This window comes from Balaenoptera acutorostrata, chromosome 16, assembly GCF_949987535.1.
Source record: "Balaenoptera acutorostrata chromosome 16, mBalAcu1.1, whole genome shotgun sequence".
Lineage (NCBI taxonomy): Eukaryota > Metazoa > Chordata > Mammalia > Artiodactyla > Balaenopteridae > Balaenoptera > Balaenoptera acutorostrata.
The window spans coordinates 60,301,201-60,320,442 of record NC_080079.1 but is presented as its reverse complement, the minus strand read 5'-3'; the positions used below and the strand labels follow the sequence as shown (position 1 = coordinate 60,320,442).

At 41.8% G+C, this 19,242-nt stretch overlaps 1 long non-coding RNA gene across 1 annotated transcript in view; it reads left to right on the top strand.

Moving 5' to 3' along the window:
* Window positions 1–19,242, top strand: part of LOC102999936 (uncharacterized) — a 142,952-nt gene that overhangs the window by 63,406 nt on the left and 60,304 nt on the right. Inside the window, exon 7 of the long non-coding RNA XR_449688.2 lies at window positions 8,057–8,197. This is a non-coding gene — a long non-coding RNA (uncharacterized LOC102999936). The remainder of the gene's footprint in view (window positions 1–8,056; window positions 8,198–19,242) is intronic.

Sequence of the window (19,242 nt, the reverse complement as noted above, 5' to 3'; positions counted from 1 at the left end):
AGGAGCCCACATGCTGCAATTAAGGAGCTGGCAAGCCACAACTAAGAAGCCCGCCTGCCACAACTAAGACCTGGTGCAACCAAATAAATAAATAAATAAATAAATAAATACATTCTCACAAAATGCTTAAAAAAAAAGGAACTCTCAGAAAAATAGAAATAGAGGAGAACTTCCTCAACTTGATAAAAAGAATCTACAAAAAATCTACAACTAACATTATAGTTAATGATAAAAGACCTAATCTTTCCCCCTTAAGTTGACAAGGTAAAAATGTTTGCTGTTAACCACTCTTGTTCAGTGTAGTACTGGAAATTCTAGCCAGTGCAGTAAGGCCAGAAAAGGAAATAAATGGCTTGCAGACTGGAAAACCGTTTGGTAAATAAGAAATGAAAACTTACGTTCACACAAAAACCTTTACATGAATGTTTTATAGCACTTTATGTATAACAGGCAACAAGAGGAAACAACCTAGATGTCCTTCAATGGCTGAAGGGTTAAACTGTGATATATCCACACCATGGAATACTACCCGATGATTAAAAGGAACAAGCTATGGGTACACACAACAACCTGGATGAATCTCCAGAGAATTATGCTAAGTGAAAGAAAGCCAACCCCAAAGGGTTCCATACTGAATGATTCCATCTATATCCTGTTCTCGAAATGAGAAAATTATAGAATGGAGAACGGATTACCAGGGGCTAAGGTGGGGGTTGGAGCATGAGCAAAGTGGGTATGGCTATGAAAGGATAACATAAGGGATGAAAATGTTCTATATCTTGACTGTATCTATGTGAATATCCTGGTTATGGTATCATGGTACCGTTTTGCAAGATGTTACTATTCAGAGAAACTGGGTAAAGGGTATACAGGATCACTCTATATTACATAAAAACAAAGAGTTTAATTTAAAAAATCCTGGACTCTCTTAATCGTCTATATGTGTGTCAACTGTGATACTTCGAAGAATTAATAAAATATTCTTCATTGAAAAATCTATATCGGCCAGCGGGAGACGCGGCGGGCGAGCAGTTCTGCTGCGAGGGTGTAAGTGCGTGCCCAGGTTTCGGCCGCTGACCAGGCAGCAACATGGCGGCACCAGTGCTGGAGACCGCTCACGTGTTTTTGCTGCCCGAACCGGGTGCGGGGAGCCCTGAGCTGGAGCTCCGGGCCCGGAGGACTTCTGGCCTTCCGCACGTCCTGTTCCGTGGTGCTCTATGACCCTCAGAAAAGTGTTGTTATTACCAACCTGAATGGTCACACTGCTCGAGTCAATTGTATACAGTGGATTTGTAAACAGGATGGTTCTCATTCTACTGAATTAGTTTCTGGAGGACCTGATAATCAAGTGATTCACTGGGAAATAGAGAATAATCAGGCATTTGGAAGTCATTGAGGATTTCTAAGCAGTGGAGTATAAATACCAAAGAAGATGAATCTGACGGGAGCGTGCCAAATTAGGATAGGAAAAAAATATGAAGGAAGAGATATGGGATATATTTTTGAAGGAAAATGATTTTGGCATTGACTAGATAGTTGTCAAAGGAGTGGGGAGCTATTGAGTAGAGGAGTGAGAAATCAAAAAGAGTGGGATTCTCGCTCAGGGCTCTGGAAGAAAGATACTTCTACAAAGCAAAATAGGCAAGTGGGAGGGAAGATGTGGAATTCAGTTGTTAACATGTTACTTGTATTGCTAGCCAGAGAGAGGGGCCAGGTGTGGAGGAGGGGATCGTGGAGTCACTTAGACTTGAATGAGAGTTCTAATGGTTGTGTAGCAAAGCAGCTCCTGTTTGGACTTATCTTGGCAGAGGAATCCAGAGAGAGCCATCTGAGCACTCATTTTTGAGACCTTGAGTTGAGATTTGCAAGACTCTTTCCTCAGTGCTGCCCTAAGCTTCTGCCAGTAGAGAGGATTGCAGGCTGAGTATCTGATGGCAGACAGTGAATTTAGAGATGGACCAGAAAGTAGAATGTGAGGCCAAACAGGGAGGAGGAGAGGAGGAGGATGAAGGGCATAAAAGAGGGATGAAGGGAATAAGAGGATTTGGGGGAAGAAGTCACATATTATAACCTTAGAGGCTTAAAGGTTCCTTCTGGTATGCATTTCCGTGCACACAGGTGTTCACTACATCTTGACTTCTGATAAAAGGAAATAATTCCAAGCTGGTATCATGAGAGATTTGAGTCTTTGAACAGTGGGCATCTTTTTTTTTAAAGCCGGTGAACTTAAGAGATTTGTTTTGTTTGAGCTTTTAAGATTCTCTAATGGTTGAAATACAACCCTGCTTAAAAGATGTGAAGTGACATAGAAAACAAACTTATGGTTACTAAAGGGGAAAGGGGGTGGGAGTGGGGATAAATTAGGAGTTTGGGATTAGCAGATACAAACTAGTATATATAAAATAGATAACAGTGTCCTACTGTATAGCACAGGGAACTATATTCAATATCCTGTAATAAATCATAATGGAAAAGAATATGAAAAAGAATATGTGTGTATGTATATATATATATATATATATATATATATATATATATATATAAAACTGTACACCAGAAACTAACACAATGCAACATTGTAAATCAACTATACTTCAATTTAAAAAATAAAAATAAAATAGAAAAGAAAAACTGTATCATTATTGGTATATTCTATCAAATACTAAGGGAGATATGTTAAAATAATCCATTATGATTGGGAAGTGTCTATTTCTCCTTTTAGGTCTGTCAATTTCTGTTTTATATATTTTGAGACTATATTATTTCATGCATATACATTTAGAATTATTCAATTCTCTTGGTTGATTGTGCTTTTAATCACTATGAAGTCTCTCTCTTAATTTCTTGTGATGCTTTTTGCTTTAAAGTCTATTTTGTCTGATTTTAGTATAGTGACACCATCTCTCTTTTCGTTAGTATTTGCAAAGAACTCCCCCCATTCTTTTACTTAAAAATTTTTCTGTATCTTTATTTTTAAAGGATGTCTCTTGTAAACAACATATGCAATTGTTTTTATGTAATATAATATTACAATTTTTGTCTTTTAATTGGAGTATCTTGTTCACTTACATTTAATATAACTACAAATATATTTGGGGTTACATCTACCATTTTATTTATTCAGTATTTATCCCACATATTCTATATTCCTTTTTTTCCTCACTTCTTGACTTCTTTTCGATTAAACAAATATGTTTATTATTCCATTTCTTCCCTCTATTATCTTGTTAATTATAAATTCTTTTATTATTATTTTTAGTAGTTACCTTAGAGCATTCAACATATATCTTTGACTTATTAAAGTCTAATATAAAATAGTACTTTTAGCACTTTTCATATCATTCAAGGACTTTAGGATACTTTAATTCCATTTCCCACCTCCAAGTTTTATGCTATTCTTTTCATATGTTTTAATTCTACGTATATTTTACACCTTACATGATATTATTATTTTTCTGTAGAAACAATATTCATTTTTTCATTTGTTACAGTTAACAGTTTGCATTTCATTTGGGGTTCTCTCCATATCTTGGTTGATTTTTTTAAAAGTTTAAATATAGTAAACTTTATTTTTTGTTTTGTATTGTTTTATGGGTTTTGTCAAATGCACCGAGTCGTTTGGTGACTCTCAGAGTGGCACAGAGCCACCACCAAAAACTCTTGATATAGGACAGTCTATCATCCCTAAATTCCTTTGTGCTGTCCCCTTATAGTCAACTCTGTTCCCAACTCCAACCCCTAGAGATATATGTAGCCTTCTGGGTCTGACTTCTTTCACTTAGCAATATACATATAGGATTCACACATGTTATTGTGTGAATCAATAGATTGTTTCTTTTTATTGCTGAGTAGTATTCTATTGTATAATTGTACTATACTTTGTTTATCCATTTGCTAGTTGAAAGACATCTGAGTGGCTTCCAGTTTTGGGCAATTATGAATAAAGCTCCTATAAACATTAATTTATCATAAGCATACATTTTTATTTCTCTTGGATAAATACCTAGTAGTAGGATTGCTGGGTCATATGGTTATGTGTATGTTTAATTTTTTAAGAAACTGCCAAATTGTTTTTCAAACAATTTGCATCTCCATCAGCAACATTTGAGGCTTCCCGTGACTCCACATCCTCATCACTACTTGGTATTATCAGTCAGTCTTTTTAGTTTTAGCTGTTCTAGTAGGTATGTAGTAGTATCTCATGGTAGTTTTAATTTGGTTATCCCTAATGACTATGCTGAGCACGTTTTAATGTGCTTATTTGCCACCCATATATCTTCTCTGGTGAAGTGTGTGTTTGGAACTTTTGGCAAGTTAGATATTGGGTTGCTTTTTTTTTATTGTTCAGCTTTTAGAGTTATTTATATGGTCTGTATACAAGTCTTTGTCAGAAATATGATTTGCAAATATTTTCTTCCAGTCCGTGGCTTGCTTTTGAATTCCCTTATCAGTGTCTTTTGCAAAGCAAGAATTTTTAATTTTAATAAAGTTCAAATTATCATGTTTCTTTCATGGATCATGCTTTTGTGGCTTGTGCTTTCAGTGTCTAGAAATTCTTTACCTAATGTAGGGTCATGCAGATTTTCTCATGTATTTCTACTAGAAGTTTTGTAGTTCCACATTATGCATTTAGGTTTATGATCCATTTTGAGTTAATTTTAAAAAACATTTTATTTTATTGAGATATAATTCACATACCATAAAATTCACCCTGTGAAAGTGTACAATTCATTGGTTTTTAGTATATTGACAAGGTTATGCAGCCATCACCACTATCTAATTCCAGAGCATTTCATCATCTGAAAAAGAAACCCCAGAACTCATTAGCAATCACTGCCCCTTGCCCCTCCCCCAGCCTTAGGCAACCACTAATCTACTTTTTGCCTCTATAGATTCTTTCACTTAGCATATTGTTCTCAAGTTTCATCCATTTTGTAGCATGTATTGGTATTTCATTCCTTTTTATTGCTGAATAATGTTCCATTGTATAAATACATACATATTATTTATCCATTCATCAATTCAGTGGACATTTGGATTGTTTTGGCTATTATGAATAATGCTGCTATGAACATTCATGTACAAGTTTGTGTGTGAACACCTACTTTCAGTTATCTTGCGTATATACTTAGGAGTGGTTGAGTTAATTTTTATATAAGGTGTGAGGCATGGGTTGAGGTTCTTTTTTTCTTTTTTTTTTTTTTTTGCATATGGACATCTAATTAGTCCAGCACCACTTATCGAAATAACTATCCTTTCTCCATTGCATTGCCTTTGACCCTTGTTAAAAATCAGTTGAGGGCTTCCCTGGTGGCGCAGTGGTTGAGAATCCGCCTGCCAATGCAGGGGACACGGGTTCGAGCCTTGGTCTGTGAAGGTCCCCCATGCCGCGGAGCAGCTAAGCCCGTGCAACACAACTACTGAGCCTGCGCTCTGGAGCCCACGAGCCGCAACTACTGAAGCCCGTGCGCCTAGAGCCCATGCTCTGCAACAAGAGAAGCCATCACAATGAGAAGCCTGCGCACCCCACTGAAGAGTATCCCCCACTCACCACAACTAGAGAAAGCCCACATGCAGCAATGAAGACCCAATGCAGCCAAAATAAATAAATTTAAAAAAAATCAGTTGAGTGTATTTTGATTGTTTTGTTCCATTGATCTATATGTCTGTCTTTTTTGCTAATGCCACAGTATCTTGATTACCATACTTTTTTAAGCCTTGAATTTAGGTAGTTTAATTCCTTCAACATTTTTCTTCCTTTTCAAAATTGTCATTCTAGATCCTTTGCCCTTGTCTCATACATTTTAGAATCAGCTGGTCAGTAATGATTCAAAAAAGTATACTGAGATTTTGATTGGGATTGCATTGAATGTATAGATCAATGGGGGGGATTGTTATCTTACCAATTTGATTCTTCCAATCCATAAACATGGATTATCTTTTTATTTATTTAGGTCTTTGATTTCTTTCATCAATATTTTGTAGTTTTCAATACACAGATCCTGCACATATTTGTTAGATTTATAACTAAGCCTTTCATTTTTGGGGTGCTATTGTAAATGGTATTGTTTTTAAAATTTTGAATCCAATGTTCATTGCTGATATATAGAAATACAATAAAATTTTGTATATCGACCTTGTATCCTGTACCTTTGTTAAACTCACTTATTAGTTCTAGGAGCTTTTTTTTTTTAAAGTTCACTCTATTTATTTATTTTTGGCTGCACTGGGTCCTCGTTGCTGAGCGGGCTTTCTCTAGTTGTGGTGAGCAGAGACCACTTTTCGTTGCGGTGCGCGGGCTTCTCATTGCATTGGCCTCTCTTGTTGTGGAGCACGGGCTCTAGGTGCACGGGCTTCAACAGTTGTGGCACGTGGGCTCAGTAGCTGTGGTTCTTGGCCTCTAGAGCGCAAGATCAGTAGTTGTGGCACATGGGCTTAGTTGCTCCACGGCATGTGGGATCTTCCCAGATCAGGGATCGAACCCGTGTCCCCTGCATTGGCAGGCAGAGTCTTAACCACTGCACCACCAGGGAAGTCCCTAGGAGCTTTTTTTTTGTAGATTATTTGGAGTTTTCTATATAGACAATGTAATCATTATAGTTTTATATACATTTTGACCCTTCCTGTTGCTCTTCATTCCTTCCTGAATATCTTCAATTTCATCTGGGATTGTTTTCCTTTTTGTAGGACTTTCTTTAGGTCTTTTTTTTTTTTTGATGTTGGTCTGTTGGTTAAATATTTTAATTTTTGTCTGAAAATGTCTTATTTTCATTTATTTTTAAAGAATATTTTTTGCAAGATACATTATTCTAAGTTGACAATTATTTTCTTTCAAAACTTTGAAGATATCCTTCGTTGTCCTGGCCTCCATTATTTCTATAGAGAAGTCAGTTGCTGCTATTGTTACTACTTTGAAGATAATATTCCTTTTTCTCTCTGTTTTTTAGGGTTTTTCTTTGCCTTGTCTTTCAGCAGTTTTACTTTGATGTGCCAAAGGTGTGGATGTAGTTTTCTTGGTATTTGCCCTGCTTGGGCTTCTTAGCATTTCTTAAATACATAGCTTGTGTTTTTTTGTTTCTTTTGAAAAATTCTCAGTCAGTAATCAATCTCTTCAAATATTATTTTTGCTCTGTTTTCTCTCTTCTCCCCTTATGGGAAAATTACACATATTTTGTGCCTTTTCACTTTGTTAATATCTTTCATTTTCTTTCTGTATTTTCTATATTTTCTCCCTTTGCTTCAGTCCTATTAGTAGCTAGTTTTCTAGTCCTCTCTTCAGCTGTGTTTACTTTGTGGTTAAACCTCTCTATCCAATTCTTAATTTCACTCATTATATTTTTCAGTTTTAAAATTTCTATTTGATTTTTTGGATAGATTCTAGTTCTCCACTGAAATTTTTCTACTTGTAATTTGTTTTCTTAAATGTATTGATGACAGTTCATTTAAAATTGTATCTGCTAATTCTCATATATGAATTACCTGTAAGTTTGTTTTTATTATTTGGTCTTTCTCTGGTTTTTGGTCACTTGGTTTTGTCTCCTGGTAAGTCTGGTAACTTTTGATTGAATGATGGACATTGTAGATAAAAAATTATGGTGGAAATTTGAGCTTGAATGTTATCTTCCTTCAGAGGGGGTTTGGTGTTACTTGAGGTCAGGGTTAGATCATCTTAATCTAGATTGAGATGGTTTAAATCTGGGTTTCAGCTTTTATGATGGCTCATCTCTTTACATATCCTAGAAGTAAGGTTAGCCCTTACTTTTAGGCTATAACTTGTCAGGTGTCCCGACTGAAAGCTGGAGATGTTTGCTAAATTTCCTATGTTTTGGCATCCCAGAATTCATTTTTAAAATCCTCAGTCCCAGGAGACTGCTGAATATCTACTCAGCTTCTGGGCCCCTCAGATGTTTGTTTACAAATCTGCAAATGCCTGCAGGGGAAAAATGTGACCAGGTATCAGGTTCACACAATGTACTTCTTTTATCTTAGTGATCTTGGCCTCTCAAGTCTTCAGTGCCCTGGTAACTTTTCTTTTTGTTCAAACTTGCTTTCCTAGTTGTGTTTGGTGAAGAGGTTGGTCTGATACAAGCTAATCCACCATATCCGGAAGCAATACAAAGAGCATGGACTTTGGAGCCAGAACTCCAGGATTCAAATCCCAGTTCCATCGTTTACTTGTCCTGTGATCATGAACAAGGTATGAACTTTTTTTGAACCTCACTTTTCTTGTCACTAAAATGGTGATAATAACAGTAGCTACCTTATAGGGTTATTGTGATGATTTAACAAGTATTATATATAAAGTAGTGTGTGTATATATATATATATATATACTTTCCTACTTACCTTCTTGTTCTGGCCTCCATTATTTCCATAGAGAAGTCAGCTATTGTTATCATTACTACTTTGAAGGTAGTATTCCTTTTTTTCTCTGTTTTTTAAGGTTTTTCTTCGCCTTTGTCTTTTGACAGTTTTACTCTGATGTGCCAGAAGTGTGGGTATGGTTTTCTTTGTATTTATCCTGTCTGGGCTTCTTAGCATGTCTTATATCATATATACTTTAAAAGTATATAATATAATATAATATATATCTAAGAAAAGTGCCTGGAATCCAAAAAATGCTGTATTGTTATTTGCTCTTATTATTTTTACTTGATGTGGTCGTCTTTCCAATTAGTGTTGTTTTCCACTGTGTTGTGTCATCTACAAATCCTCAAGAGGCTCTGCTGGCTAGTAGATGAAGTCCAAACTCTGCATCTGTAGTTCTCAGCCTTGGTGGCATATTGGAATAACCTGTGATATTTTTCAAACTCTGAGGCCCAAGTCAAACCAGGCCAATTACATCGGAATTTTCAAGGTGGGATACAGATATTAATCAGTATTTTTTTTTTTTAATTTATTTTTATTTATTTATTTTTGGCTGTGTTGGGTCTTCGTTTCTGTGCGAGGGCTTTCTCTAGTTGTGGCAAGCGGGGGCCACTCTTCATCGCGGTGCGCGGGCCTCTCACTATCGTGGCCTCCCGTTGCGGAGCACAGGCTCCAGATGCGCAGGCTCAGTAGTTGTGGCTCACGGGCCCAGTTGCTCCGCGGCATGTGGGATCTTCCCAGACCAGGGCTCGAACCCGCGTCCCCTGCATTGGCAGGCAGATTCTCAACCACTGCGCCACCAGGGAAGCCCTAATCGGTATTTTTTAAAGAGCCTCAGGTGATTCCAATGTTCAGCCAATGCTGGGGGCTCTCACACCTCCTCCTCCACTCTTCTGAGCAACTTTTGAGGGCCTGGAGAAGTGCCTGAGACACGACATGCTCTAGAGAGAGAGAGGAAATGGATGCAAAGAAAAAAGGAAAATAACTCACGGTGGTACCATAGGGACGTGCTTGTGGGAATTCTCATTCTTTGGAGAAACAGCAAACTCCAGCTCTGTGCTCTGTTTTGTGGTTTTCTTTTGGGAGGGGGCAACGTCGATGACCCCCCCCCCCTTCTATCTCCACATCAAGCCATCTCTCAGTTCACTCTAACCTTTCCCTCCCGAATTTGCCTCCCTCTCTTTATTCAAAGAGTTGTTGAAATATCTCCTCCCTCTAAGAAGGCTTTTTGGTTTGTTTGGAGGAGGTACCTTCTCACAGGTACTAAAACATTATTCAAGGTGGTCCTGTCCAAGAAAGGGTATGGGGGCTAAGGATGGGCACTTGGGACGGCCAGAGGCACCAGGTGACTTGACAGCAGGTGAGAAACGAACATTGGAAAGGAGATGGGAGAGGCTCTGGAAAACTTAACAGATCATAAATTGTCAACCAGGCTAACCTCTGAAGGTTTACAAAACTCCTTAGTGTGCGCCACTGATGGTAGAAGTTTTAGGCACTGTGACATGCTGGTGGGGTGATATTTTGTAAAGAGATAAAGGGAGAAGGCCTAGACAGGTGCCTGTTCTGACACCACATGGGGCGGGCATCTGCCAGCAGGGAGCCAAGCCCTTTGTGCCACCTCTGCTGATGCCTTCAGGGAAGCGGCGTCCTAGCTGGAAAGGAAGAGGCTGGGGGAGAGGAGAATGGTGCGGTAGGGAATAATTTTAAACATTTTGGTGCTACGTAAGCTGTGAAGACATAGCATGTAGGTCTTCCTGAGCCAACCGACTGTGTTTCTCCTGAGCCAATGGAGTGGTTGGTTGTGAAGTTCTGTGATTCAGGATGCTTTCCTGGGCTACCTCTGCTTTAGACAGGGAACAAGAGCAAGTGACATGAGATTTAAAATAATAATAATTGTGTATAGTGCAGGGAAACAGGTCTTTCACTTCTACTGATGGGAGTATAAATTTGTTCAGTTTTTCTTAAAGCATGTGGGCAGCATGAATCAAAAGTCTTAAAAATGTTCCTGCACTTTGACCCAGCAATTCCACTTCTAGGAATATGTTCTAAGGAAGTAGGTGACCAGTGCACAATGATCTATGTATACTGACATTCATTATAAGCTTGTTCACAATAGTGAACTGAAAACAACCAAAATGTCCAGCAGTTAGACATTAAATAATGACTGGGAATATAGAATACTATGCAGCTAGTAAAAAGGACACTGCTACTCCTCCATATTTATTGAAATGGAAAGATGTTTATTATATTTTAAGCAAGAAAAGCAGGTCCCAGAACTACATTCACTGTGACCCTATTTCATTTATTTTGGTAATTTTTTTTTTCCCTCCCAGACCATTATTTTATTGAAGATGAATGACTTCATGCTAAGCCTGTATCATGTGGGTAGCCCAGTTTTACACAGACTACTGCCAGAGTTGTTTATTACTACCAATAATGTGTAAATTACTTTGCATAGTGTCTGACATATAGTAGGTGCATAGAGGTAAAAAAAGTAAATATTACTTTCAGAAAGTCTCTTTAACTGTTAAAGAGACTTTACCTCTCTAGAGTGGTTTAGCATTTTAATAGAATAGAAAGTATGATACAAAAATTGGCAAAGTTTGGTGGCCAGAAATCACGTAGTTGGTATGATCTCAATTTTGAAAAACACAGGACATGTGCCCATAAGGAAAGTCTGTAAAGATATCTTTATCTTATTAACAGTGTCTGAGTAATGTTGGGTTATGTGTCATTTTTATGTCCCTTTTTTTTGCTTTAATACACCCAACCTCCTGTGATAGAATAGACTGTCTTTATTACTCTTTGTCTTTACTCAAAGTCTAAAAAAAAAAAAAAAAACCCAGGCTTTAATTACTGATATAAAGTAAAACAATAACTTGTTGGTTGGCTGAGAATTGCTGGAAATTAATAAATAGTTTGGAAATTATTTAGTAAATGCTAATTACTTAGCAAAAGTAATTAAAATATTTATAAGCGAACACCCATAAAACACCACCAAGCAAATACATTACTCAATAAATGTTTTAATTAGTATTTCATTACTAGAAATTAATCTCAGTAACCAAACATTACTACAAATTACATGTAGGATGGACAACTTGTTTTACTGCTATTAATGATTTCAATTACAAAGTTTGTGCAAGTCTAATTCCTTCCTGCTTCTCCCGCCTTCCTCCTGCACCCACCTGGGCGAGTTCCCACACACTGGGCCTGAGTTAGAATGTTTGGGGCTGGGCTGACACCTTCCACATTGTTGGAAATCCCGGATTAACCGTTTCCCTCAGCTTATTTCCCAGCTGTCTTGCAGAAATACTAGCCCTGGGTGCCTCTTAATCAGCTGGAATCAGCCTCCAGGAGCTGGTGGGCTTCTTACCACAGATATACTCTCCTCTGGAGTCTCCTAAATCACTTGGCTGCAAGGCCCGATTCCCTCCCCATGTCTGTGTCAAGGCCTTCCCGGTACTGGGTTGCACTCCTGGTTTAGCTCTCAGGCTGGGCCAGGCTACTGCCAAGTCATAAAAGGGCATCTTCGTGCCGATGAGAAAAAAGGAGTCCTTTCCTCCAGACAGATGTAGTCACACGTGAGGGTGGATTTTTTGCCCCAATGTGTTTCTTTCTCAGGTTTCCCAGGGAACAGACTCTGAGACTCGAGATTTGCGTGCAGGCGTCCTACTGAGGAGTGCTCTCAGGAATAGCCCCTGAGTGAGGGAGTGAGGGAAGTAGGATGGGGTAGAGGGAAAAGTTGGACCACAACCGCACGGGAAGCTCCTGGATCGAGGCAAGGAAGGGGGCAGGCCTTTGTTATTTCAAACGAGCAGACATCACTCTGGGACTGATGTGCCTCTTTGGCTGAGGACAGCTCCTGGAGGGGGACTTGGTTGCCAGCCATTAACAGGCAACACTTCCAGCAGCTGGAGGAACGAGTGCCTTGGCTCTGAAGGAGAAATATGGGCAGCACACCAGCATCCACTACAGTCCCCTTGTGTCATGGACAACCCGAGCAACCACACAGGAAGGTCCTTCTGGGGGTGGCCTGAGGCCATGAGTTGAACGGGCATGAGTCGTTCCATTGTTTTACTGGGACTGGGAGGGGTCTTACTTCTGCAGTTAGGGTGGATCCCCACTTAGGTACAAGCTGGGACTTATGCCTAGGCTGTAAGCTCCATGCGGGTAGGTCTACGTCTCATGGTATCCCCAGAACTTAGCACAGTTCGTGGCTCAAGTAATATTTGCTGATTGAATCTATAGTAATAAAGACAGTCACCTAAATGCATTAATATAAGCTGTGTTACAATTGATGAAGGGAAATACATAGAATGTGACCTAGGAGGGGTCAGGGAAGCTCCCTCGAAGAAATGACACTTGAGCTGAGACCCAAGGGATGGGTAAGAGTGGGCCAGGCAGAGTGGACTGGGGGTGGGGTGCTTCCCAAGCCTCCTAAGATAGGCATTTACCTTGGCCACCTCCTGAGGGGGTCTCCTCATGGAAAAACAGAGGTGACTTGAGAAATCACACTCACTGAATCTCTCTTGTTATCTGTTGGTGAAATGTATCCTTTGTCCTTATCACAGCCTTATCTGGTATAAGATTCGTGTGTCAGAGAGCTTTTCCACTGTGTCTTGGCCAGGCCCTGGTGGCATGAAGGTTGCCTGCACCTGGCAGGTGCTTTCTGGAGTGAGAGATACAGGCCAGGTGTCACAGCTGGAGCTGGGGGTGCAGATCCCCCTGGACCCCCCCATGGGGTCTCATGCATGCGAAGGCCACCTAGTGCGGAGGAGCTGAGGCTGGAAGCAGCTGGGCTGCACCACATCTAAACTCTTCCTTCCTCTTCGTCCGCATCTCCATCCTGCCCCTGGCTTTGCCCCTCTCCAGGCCTGTCTCCAGATTCCTCACTGCCCCAGGAGCATGTTCTGCTCATTTTGCCTCCACTCCTGTGCATGTGTCCTCCCCTTTCTCCAGGACCACCGCTCCACTCAGAAAACCCACCCAAAGCACCGCCATGGAGCCCTGGCCAGAAACTCCAGGTCATACTGAACTCACCCCTTTCTGCATTTCTACAGCCCTCAGCTGTAGATTCTTTTTTTTTTTTTTTTTTTAAATTAATAGCTACTTTATTTATTTATTTATTTTTAGCTGTGTTGGGTCTTCGTTTCGTGCGAGGGCTTTCTCTAGTTGCGGCAAGCGGGGGCCACTCTTCATTGCGGTGCGCGGGCCTCTCACTATCACGGCCCCTCCCGTTGTGGGGGCACAGGCTCCAGACGCGCAGGCTCAGCAGTTGTGGCTCACGGGCCCAGTTGCTCCGCGGCATGTGGGATCTTCCCAGCCCAGGGCTCGAACCCGCGTCCCCTGCATTAGCAGGCAGATTCTCAACCACTGCGCCACCAGGGAAGCCCCTGTAGATTCTTTAGGGCAGAGGCTGGTTTAGAAATCCTGGGCCTGGTACCATACCTGGTCGAGAGCAAGAATGTTGGGAGAGGCTGGAGGAGAGGAGAAGCCCGGAAGGAAAACCCAGGGTGCCCGTCCCTGCCACGATGCCCTGGTTGGCACCGGGCAGTGTGAGCGGTGGCCTGGACGACGTCTGCTGGGCTCCCAGCCAGGTGCACCGTGAGGGGTGCTGCGGGCCTGCCTTCCGCTGTTGGTGGTGGGTGGCAGCAAAGGACCGGAGGCGGAAGATGGAAAGTTCATGTTTATCACGTTTGGGACTTTGCCTGCCTTGTCCTTAATCAGTCTACAGCTAATTAGTCCCCTCCCCCAGCTGGCAGAACACCATGAATCACCAAGGAAAAGGCTGAAGTCAGCGGGCCTACTGCTCAGGGGAATCCCGGCTCCTTGGGTGGGCCCTTCTTGCCTGGGACATTGTGAGGGCGACAGGATGCAGGAGCTCCTCTGGGAAGAATCTGGGGTTGTTGGGAAGGGGCCCCGGGGTCCTGTGCCACCTAGGGTGACTGTAGGGGGAAGGGTGTGGCATCATCCTCTTTGCTGCAACATAAGGGCTCACTTTCCCAAACTCCCTTGCAGCCAGGAAAGGCATGGGACACAGTTCAGACCAATGGGGCATAAGCTGAAACCTGCTGGGGGCTCTTAGGAAGGCTTTCCCTTTCTTGATAAAAGGCATTGGATGCTGCTGGTGCTGGCCCTTCTTGCCCTTTCTTCTTTTTGCCTCGAATGCAGACTTGAAGGCTGGAGCTGCAGCAGCCATCAGCCTCTATGAGGGAAAGACCAAGAGAATTGTAATGACACCAGCCATGAGCTGACAAACCAATGCCAATAACTAGCCTACCTCCAGATTTCTGTCAGGTGAAAATAATACATCTCCATTTGTTTGGTCCACTGTTGGTTGGTATTCTGTTAGCTGCAACTGAATACACTTCTAACTGATACAGAGGGGAACTCTAGATGGTGCCAGCTTGACTGCACAGATGCCCATGGTACCAGAGTAATCCAGGCATTCCTGGCCTCATCAGCCAGTGAGGTTACAATACCCACATGCCACCAGCTCTGCTCCCTCCTCCAATCCTTCATCTTTTAAAGTCTCATTCGTCAACCCTTTTTAAATTATTATTATTTATTTATTTATTTATGGCTGTGTTGGGTCTTCATTTCTGCGCGAGGGCTTTCTCTAGTTGCGGCAAGTGGGGGCCACTCTTCATCGCGGTGCGCGGGCCTCTCACTATCGCGGCCTCTCTTGTTGCGGAGCACAGGCTCCAGACGCGCAGGCTCAGCAACTGCAGCTCACGGGCCCAGCTGCTCCGTGGCATGTGGGATCTTCCCAGACCAGGGCTTGAACCCGTGTCTCCTGCATTGGCAGGCGGATTCTCAACCACTGCGCCACCAGGGAAGCCCGTCAACCCTTTTTAGACACCTATGTTATTAAGAAAGTATCTGGGTGTGACATTGATGTGCAAGTCATGTTAAACCGTGTGCAATGGTGTGCCTAGGAAGGCAAAACTAGATTTTCTGGCAAAAGAATAATCCCTCTTCTCTTAGTTATGCAGTGCTTATGTTAAGTAGGCAAACACATTGCTCTGGGAAAAGGGTGCAAAAAGGAATTATGTGATTCTGAGAAGGTTTTGCAGGGCTGATCACAGAGGCAGGATATTTGCATATGGGAGGACTGAGGTCAAGACCCTGACTGACCCTTCCCTTTTGGGGTTCAAGATTACTAGAGCCTTTCTGATGTACTGAGTTGGGCCTCTCTGAGATCCTTTGGCAAGAAAGGGTAGAAGGAATGCCACAGGGGAACCTCACCGTCAGGAAACGGGGACGCTGAATAGGTGAACCAAGCTAATATCAGGCCTAGATACTTGTTAGTGAGGCTGGTGCCCACCCGCAGCTGACATGGCAGAGACCTCCAGGCACTCTGGTAGAGGTTGTGCTGTGGGAGCAGGGGCTGCACATAAGAGTGTGAAATAAAAGAGTTGTAGCCTGGAGCCCAAGTGTGGGGCGCTGCTGTGCACCTCCAGGGTTGGCTCAGCAAGAGCAGCCCTGAGCTGTGGACGTGGAGGCAGCAAACTGCGCGGGACCAGTTTTCAACAGCGATCCCTTGTGGCAGCGGGCTGATTAGACTGTTCAATTCTGTCTCCACCTGGCTTTTAGAGCCGGGACAGATCCTGATGCACTGAGTCGTGGTTCCAGTTCTTGGGCACCTTGGGGAAGGTGAGCGGAGGAAGACCCTGAGGGTAGAGGGTTGTATAGCACCGTGGTTAGGAGGATGGACTCTGGACTCAGACTGCTCGGGTTCCAGTTTCTGCTCTGCTGCTTGCCTGGCCTGACCTCATGGGCTGCAGACCTGTACGGCCTCACCGGAGCCTGCCTTAAACAGGCACCATGCTGGGCTTAATGCTTGCTGTCTTGAAAGTCTTAATAATTTTAAAAAATCTGTCAGCCATATTTTATTTTATTTTTTTAATTGAGGTATAGTTGATTTATAATACAATGTTGCGTTAGTTTCAGGTGTATAGAACAGTGATTCAGTTATACATGCATATCTATCTATTCTTTTTCAGATTCTTTTCCCTTATAGGTTCTTACAAAATATTGAGTAGAGTTCCCTGTGCTTGACAGTAGGTCCATGTTGGTTATCTATTTTATATATAGTAGTGTGTATATGTTAATCCCAAACTCCTAATTTATTCCTCCCCCCTCCTTTTTGGTAACCATAAGTTTGCTTTCTACATCTGTGGGTCTATTTCTGTTTTGTAACTAAGTTCATATGTATCATTGTTTTTTTAGATTCCATGTATAAGCGATATCATATATTTGTCTTTGTCTGGCTTACTTCACTTAGTGTGACAATCTCTAGGTCCATCCATGTTGCTGCAAATGGCATTATTTCATTCTTTTTTTATAATAAGTTATTTTTGAACAAGGACCCCCTTCCACTCCTCTATTTTCATTTTTCACTTGGCCCTGCCAATTATGCAGTCAGTCCTGCTTGGGCAAATTACTTCTCTATGCCACAATTTCCCCATCTGTAAAATGGATTTAAAAAAAAACAACCCTGCCTCAGAGAGCTGTTGTAAGAATAAATGAGTTATATACATAAAGTACTCAGAACAGGATCTGGCATGTAGTAAGCACTGTGTAAGTGTTAGCCATTGTTACTGTTCCTGTTAATTTAGGCTGGTGAGGACTCCAGCAATTAATCTGTAAAACACAGAGACATGACTACATTTCTGTCTCCAGCTAGTGAAGCAGATCAGATCAAGCACATGGGGAAACAATGCAAGGAGAGGAAAATGTGACCCCTGGACTTCCTTCTCACACAAGATGAGATGCCTCATTAAGCTCACATCCATCTGGGCCCACAAGGCTGACAAGAGAGGAGAACGCTGGGGCCTGAGAAGTGTGGAGTCAAGGCCAACCTCCCACTGCAGGGACTGGCAGCAGGAGTGGCCACGGCTCGGAGGCGCAGGCTGGGGCACCTCCGGAAGCAGCCGGCCTCCTCCCGCTGTGGTCAGACTGAGAGGCAGGCTGTCATCAGACTCAGGCCCTGCTGTCCCTCCTCTCAGAGGAGACACACTTTCAGGGAGGGATGGCCCCAGCCTTCCCTCCCTCCTGGACCCATCTTGCATTTACAGAACCAGATCAGAGGATAGGATGCTGGGAAGGATGCTTTATTATGATGATGATTCTAAATAAAATTATTTCTTGGCATGTAACCTACACACAAAAAGAGGAGAAATCATAGGTGCTCAGCTCAATGAATCCTCCAAAAGTGAACACACTCAGTTCAAGATACGGGACATCCGCCAAAGTCAGGAAGCTCCCAGCTACACTCCCCTCCCGGTCACTCCCTCCTTCCCCGGTCAACCACTATCCTGAATATTATTTTCTAAAACCATTCGATTTCATTTTCCCAAATTTTTTATTTTGGAAAAATTTAAATCTACAAAGCAAATGGGAATAATAGAATAGGAACACCCATATAGTCACCTAGATATACTAATCATTAACATTTTGCAACATATTCTCTCTCTGTCTTTCTGTCTCTCTTTTTTCTCCCCCCATCCCTACACACACAATTTTCTGAACCATTTGAGAGTTATTTGCAGACATCATGACACTTTATCCCTAAATATTTCAGCACACATCCTAAGAAGGAGAGCATTTACATAGTGCAGTTACCACAATAAAGAAATTTAACATTGCTACAATATCATTATATAATAATAATATATATATCCCAATGATGTAATATATACATATATGTGTGTGTGTGTGTGTGTGTATACACATATACACACACACACACACACACACACACACACACACACACACACACACATATATATAGAAAAGCCTGGAGCACACTTTGCATTTAGCTGTATGTCTCTTTCATCTTCTTTAATCTAGAATAGGTCTCTCTCTCTCTCTTTTTTGTTTTAATTATTATTTATTTACTTATTTTGGCTGTGTTGGGTCTTCGTTTCTGTGCGAGGGCTTCCTCTAGTTGCAGCGAGTGGGGGCCACTCTTCATCGCAGTGCGCGGGCCTCTCACTGTCGCGGCCTCTCTTGTTGCGGAGCACAGGCTCCAGACGTGCAGGCTCAGTAGTTGTGGCTCACAGGCCTAGTTGCTCCACGGCATGTGGGATCTTCCCAGACCAGGGCTCGAACCCGTGTCCCCTGCATTGGCAGGCAGATTCTCAACCACTGCGCCACCAGGGAAGCCCGCTCTCTTTTTTTTTTTTTTTTTTTTTGTCTTTCATGACACTGACATTTTTGGAGTGTATAGGCAAGTTTTCTAGAATATCTCTGAGTTCGGATTGTCAGATTATTTCCCCATGATTGAATTTAGTTGAAACATTCTTGGCAAGAATGCTATAGGAGTTTTATTATTATGTATATGTTCTTTATAATTAATTTATTATTAATGAGAGTAGCTGCAACTTATTGAGTGCCCATCATGTGACACGGGGATTTTGATGTCCATTTTACAGACCAGGTAACTGAGGCAGAGAGTGGCTAAGTACTTTTCCCAAGGTCAGATGGTCAGAAAGAGGAAGTGTCAGGATTAGGCTTGTCTGACCCCAGTGCCCATGCTCATAGCCCGTTCAACCCACTGTCAGAGATGACTGGTCCCGCTGGAAGTAGACCTGAGGCTGTGCCCTGGAGGGCAGGGACTGCCTTATGTTCTCTGCTGAATTCCAGGCTTAGCCAGGGCCAAACCCAGAGCAAGGGTCCATGATTGTTTATTTTTTTTTTTTTTTTTTTTTTTTTTTTTTTTTTTTTTATCATGTCTTTATAAATACCTTCTCCATTAGCCTTCGCTCTGGTTTGTGAAGCCCCGCTCTGTTTCTACATCCTGAATTTCTCTTTCCTATTCTTTTTTTTTTTTTTTTTTTTTTTTTTCAAACATCTTTATTGAAGTAT